This window comes from Lissotriton vulgaris, chromosome 9 (assembly GCF_964263255.1).
Source record: "Lissotriton vulgaris chromosome 9, aLisVul1.2, whole genome shotgun sequence".
In the NCBI taxonomy this organism is placed as follows: domain Eukaryota; kingdom Metazoa; phylum Chordata; class Amphibia; order Caudata; family Salamandridae; genus Lissotriton; species Lissotriton vulgaris.
Window position 1 is genome coordinate 1,207,691,450 of NC_141697.1, and position 5,904 is coordinate 1,207,697,353.

Below are 5,904 nucleotides of genomic sequence, written 5' to 3' on the forward strand. Positions count from 1 at the left end.
CTTCCTTAATTACTGCTCGGTGTGCCTGTTGATATTCAGTTACAGAAAGCTCGTACCTTTTTAGCAGCTAGTGTGGGTACTCCAGGCTTGAGATTACCCTGCTGCGAGGAGCATCACTCTACATAAAGGCGGTGTCAGAAGAGCAGCCTGGTAAGTACACTTGAAAGAACTACACCAATCCTGTTTTGAAAGTGCAGACATGGAATCCCCATTTCCTGTCAGGAAAGCTTTTAAGATTATTTCATGCACAGCCTCCTTGTAATGTTTCAGCTCACAGGTCCTTTCTTGTTATGGTCAGTTAATGTACGAGATACATGTCAAACTTCACCTCCATCAGTGCACCAATGGTTGCCAGGATGTCAAGCAACATTCAAAGCCATCAGATAAAGATAACAGAAGGTGGTGACTTTGCTTATTTCATTTCCATAATCAACTAGATATAATAGTGGATTTGGCCCTCCAGAACATGGTCCCCTGCAAGCTTTGCCCGAGTCTTAGTCTAAAGTCTCATATTTAGTTATTGCATACTCCAGCTACCTCTTGATGAATCCTGAAAAGCAGAAAACGAAAGTTTGGTAATAGTGCAGGACTTCAAACACTTTCATAATTATGAAATCCTTCATTGCAACCAACCAAAACGCATTCCTTTTCATATTTGGAAATCCAAAAGCTAAAAAGAGTTGAAAAATGGGGCCTTGGTAGTTGGGACTAATGATTCTAAATCATTCCTAGCACAGAGAAAAATGTAAATCCCACCGACTCTTTCTCTGAATTGTTTAACACAAAGAATGGAGAGGCAAGATGGCGTCTGAGTAGCCGCCGCTTCTGCTCAGCTCCGTCAGTCCGATCCTCAAAAGATGTCAAAAGCCCTTGATATGCTATTATAAATCGCCATAAAATATTCGTAAAAGCCTGTTACATGGATTAGCTTTATTACCTGCAAATTGCGGTGACACTCGCTGGGCATAAAGAAGGGGTTGAACTCCATGCAGCAGTGAAGCGTTCTCCCTGGTCATCGGCGGCATCGGCTTGTTCCACTCCTGCCTTTTTCGAATGGTGCTGCCCTGCGGCAGTATTCCCCTGTGACGCGCTCCTTGGAGAGGATAATATCAGTGTGATCTCGGACCCCGAGATCGCCAAATCCGAGACGGTCTATCCCCTCTGTTACCACCTCGCACCATATCCAGTCCAGGCAGACGCGTAGAGTCCCCAACAACAGCGTCCCTGACGACAGGCATCCCGCCCCTCTCTCCTTTGCAGGAACCAATCAGAGGTACCGAAGGACCGGAAGGGATACCCCGTGAACCCGGAAGTCCCGCCTCTCCACCGACGGCCGGATACAGAAAAGCCCGAAGGGAAGACACAAGGGTCGTCGAAGGATTGTGGCAGGAGATTTCGGCTGGACCGGTGACGGACGGAGAAGACGGGAACGGAGAGCGCGAGGAGTGGTCCGAAGAGTGGTGGAGTCCCACGGAGGTGGCTGGAGAGCGGCCGTAACTCGGAGGAGAGTTACGGCGGAGCGCCTGAGTACCAGTTACTCCTTTGTGCCTGTGTACATAGTTAGAAACCCCTCCCAGTGTAAATTGTTCCCGCTATCCTAGGCACGTCACCCGTAAGCACTAGTTAGGTTGTAAATACGCACTGAACACTGTATAAAGAGCACCCCTCTCCCCACCTCCCGGAACACTTCTATTTCTTTCCTTCCCTTGACCCATACCTATACCGCCCTCACTTCCCCTTCGTTTCCACACACTCCCGGGTTAACGGTGGAGGTACCGGATCTCGAGTCCAAGCACAGCTAACGGCTCCCTCTTTTCTCTTGTTTGCCCTCCGAGGTGTTCTCCGACCACAGCGAGGCAGCTACACCAAAGCCCGGGACGATCCTTGGACCCTCATCCCGCCCGGACAACAGAGAAGAAGACGTACACACCTTCCTGGGGGTTGGACCGGACTCTCCTACTATCCCCGTAAAACCTTGTACAAAAACCCCAATAAATCACTATCGCCCACTATATCCGGCCTCCTCGCCTGCTTTACCAGTCCGCTGACCGCCCACGATCACAATCAGCCATCCATAGAATCCTGCAGACCTTGAGGATAACAACATTGACACACAGGAGCTGCAGCGTCCCTCGTCCGTAGTCTGGGCGTGGAGGATACATTGTTTCCAAGACTCAGAAGCCAGACAAGTAAGGCTGGCGGGGGCGAAACCGCTGAAAAGCAGAAGTGTGCATTTGACAACCCCAGCGGGTAATGAATTATTGCAGCCTAACCCTGCATTAGTTGAAAATCGCCAGAAATGCCCTGATACACGCAGGGCAAAAAACTGGAAGCAGATTGAAACAAGCATTTACAATGCAACGGTTTCGCCTTTGCAAAAGTTAGAGCTATTGGCATTGTAAATCCTTCTCAGTTAAAACTGTTCAGCAATAGTTGGACGGATAGGGTAAACTAAACGCTTCTTGCAACTTTCAAGTAAAAAGGTTTTGTGGGGGCGAGGGAGAGGGAAGAAACACGACAATGTTGTGGCTCAAATGGATTATTGCTGGTATTTTGCCTGACCACAAATAAACCGAACTTCAATGTATGCAAGTTTAACTATGCCTTTTTGTAAAGTGTTTGACAAATTTATGGGCATCGGGTGTGCCCGATTCTCTAGCTTATTGCTCCTAAACATACTGTTCTGGGCAAATAAACGTCATTGTACTAAACATGGTGATTTATGCTGCGCTGAAGACATGATATATCGTGGAAGGCTGCAGAAAAGTCAACTAATTTATATGTAAAAATATATTTACATATTCAAAGCTTAGCTAAATCTGCTCAGAATGATACTACATTATAAATACTGCTTAGGAGCATGTGTGACACAGCATTCATCACGCAGTAGCATTATCGGCCAGCAATCTTCAAGGCTTCCAGCAAAGAAAGCCTCCCAATTAGGCATTTGCCTTTCATTAAAATGCACCCTACATGGTGTAGAAAAGGGAAATAAAGTATGCAGGGCATCAGTGTAAAATGAGCATGTCAGTTCATTAATACGTTAGAGCCCCTGCGCTTGACCTGGTACTGTACAATCTGTGGCGCGGGCCTGCCATATACATCATCTGTTCCCGCCGCTGGTCCGCTTCATACAGACAGACAGACAGCTGCAGGACTAGAGCCTGCTCAACCTGGGCACCATCAGACTTTAATTGTCGCACACAGCTTGATGAGGCTCTGGCGACGAGAAGCCAAAATGCGGCTGCACTGTAATAATTTGCACAGGCAGAGCACTGCCAGCGCACCCAGGGCCTGGGACGTCTGGAACCTGACAGGCGGCAGGAAATATGATTAGTGAGCAAGGTATAAGCCTGCCCCAACTTCTAGCACAAGTTCACCCAGCAGGAATCACCACTACGTGCACAAACAACCTGAGCCACGAGGCTTGATGCTGTAGATCAGAAATATCCAGATTCGGGAAGAGATTAAATGCACGGAAAAAAGCATTTAATTTCCAAACAGCAATTCATTTCATTTAAGCCAAGCAAGTCTAACATTATTAGACAGGAAGGGGTTAAGGGCAAGGCCCTGCCCTTCCAGCCTCCTGACCTGACTGTTCCTCCACCCGATGCCCCACCCGACGCCATTGGAATGATTGCTCGGGTATCGCTGTATACCAAGTCTGTTTTTAAAACGTCACCGCGCTCAAGGAAAAGCAGAGTTCATTTAATTTTTTACTGACTGTTTTACTTTACTGGTGGCAATGCCTATATAAGAGATATGCTGCTGCTTCAAAATAACAGTGCCCGCCTCGAAGTCGCGCTCAACTGGTTACTCATGCGGTGGTGGTGCGCATGTGCCGGGGCTTGGAATTCAATTGGAAAAAAAAGTTACGCAGCCAGCTGCCGCAGCCCCTACCCCCATGGGATCAAATACTGCCCAATCAGTGGCCCGCCACCCGTAGCACTGAACCGAAAGCAAATTTGCATAGATAAGGAGGATGTATTATTCACACTCTTAGCACAGCAACATCCTCGGGAGACTGTAAGTGTTTGAAAAACACAGCAGTAAGACAGTCAATTATATTTACTTAGAATTTTGACTGCACGTGCAGCGAGTCATTGATTTGAGGAGTTGCCCGTGGCAGGGTAGACCCGGCCCTGATTAATAAGTGCCGGTGCTTAGCACCGGCACAAATTAAGCCCTGGTCACATCGGAATTACGCCGCTCTTCTGGATGTCTTTTGCTTTGGGTGGTAGCACCCTGTAACATATAGCAGGCACAGAATAGCACCATTTACGTTGTATGGAGACCAGAGCCACAGTCTGCATGAACACACATTCAATGTTGTACATACTCCATGCACAGTGTGTACACTGCTGCGGTGTTTGTGCTTGAAACAAGGCGCACTGCCCCAACACTACATACCACCTCGCAGAATGAAGGCCCCACCCTCACCTCCAAAAACACAAGCAGTCTCGTACTGGTCATGAGAAACATACGATCGGTTGGTATGTGCAGCCCCGCTGGACATGCCAACCTGGGTTCTGCACCAGCTCCGGTCTCCGTGGAAATCCCCGATACATTAGAAACTGAAGCATGGCACAGCATGGTGGGTGGCGTAGTGATGGAATATGGCATAAAACAACTAATAAACTTGGGTTTACTCTCCAGTGTGCCAAACACACATCACAGACCTGCTGTCGGTTCATTCTGCATCATGACTCCCCAGATTCGAAACAACACCACCACGAGCACTAAGGGGCAAGGGACAGGAAGAGCAAACCGCTGAGAGTGATGGGATAAAGTAGTCGCTTTCTCGGCCATCCCCACACCATTAGCGGGCAGCTCCTGACCCCGCCAGCAACACAACAGAAATCAAAAATACAACTCAGTCAAGCAATCCATCATGCTCAGTGCATCTTCTACACACGAGGAGAGAGAAGGCGAAAACTCAAAAATAGTTACCGCCACTGTTCCCAAGAAGCTGCGCGCGCGAGCACAGAGGTCACCTTAAGCACGCAGTGTGCTGTAATTAGCGCGAACTCTCGTGATACCGTTCGCGCCGCCGCTTTTAAAATGCGAGCAGCGCAAGATTCTTACAGTGCACAGCTGCGGGCTGATTGTGGTCCTTTGAATTAGTATTCACGTTGCAATTAACACAAATACTATTTCAATGGACCCCAATCAGCCCCGCAGCTGTGCACTGTAAGAAAAGGAACACAGCGTGCGCTAAATCACACGTCGTGTTTGAGCCTTTGCTTTTCCTTAATGTGCACAACTGCGGGCTACTTATAATCCTTTGTGTCTCCTTCCTCCAGCTCTCCTGTAAGCGAGAGACGAACGATCTTCGATAACAAACAGTAGCTGCAGAAATGCAGCACTGTCAACTCACGCTCGGAATGGCTTACGAAGATCAGGCTTTTAACTACTACCTCAGCCTACTAACCCTTGAGGTAGCGCCACGGAGTTCTGTTTACACCCGAGTGGCACTCTTTATACCGAGCAAGCATTTAATTGTACTTTAAATATAAAAGACATAATGGAATGACAGAGTGCCTTCGGTGATCTAATGCTGCCCATAGGCCTCTGTAAGCGTCTTCCAATACTGACAGCAACCTCGGGTGTCGCCTGGGATTTTTTGGTACCATTGGGGAAATCTTCTACACGACTGGATCCTTAACTTTACACGGCTGAGTATAACTTGCTTCACAAACTGCACAACGGGCTCGTGTCGGCTTGTTTCAGCAAAAAATCCTCAGCAGTGTTTAGTGTACAGTTAAGTACCATTTTCTGCTTTGAGGTGCCTGTCGCACCTATAGAAGATCTTCCAACTAAGTGACCACACTTCGGTAGCAGATGATCTTTAACAGGACAATAACTATTTAATGAATGCATGAATGAATGGTTCCTCATCACTGT

General features: G+C 47.9%; 1 pseudogene; it reads right to left on the reverse strand.

Moving 5' to 3' along the window:
• Window positions 1–5,294: 5,294 nt before the first annotated feature.
• Window positions 5,295–5,385, reverse strand: LOC147693044 (small nucleolar RNA U3; annotated as a pseudogene).
• Between the last annotated feature and the right edge of the window lie 519 nt (window positions 5,386–5,904).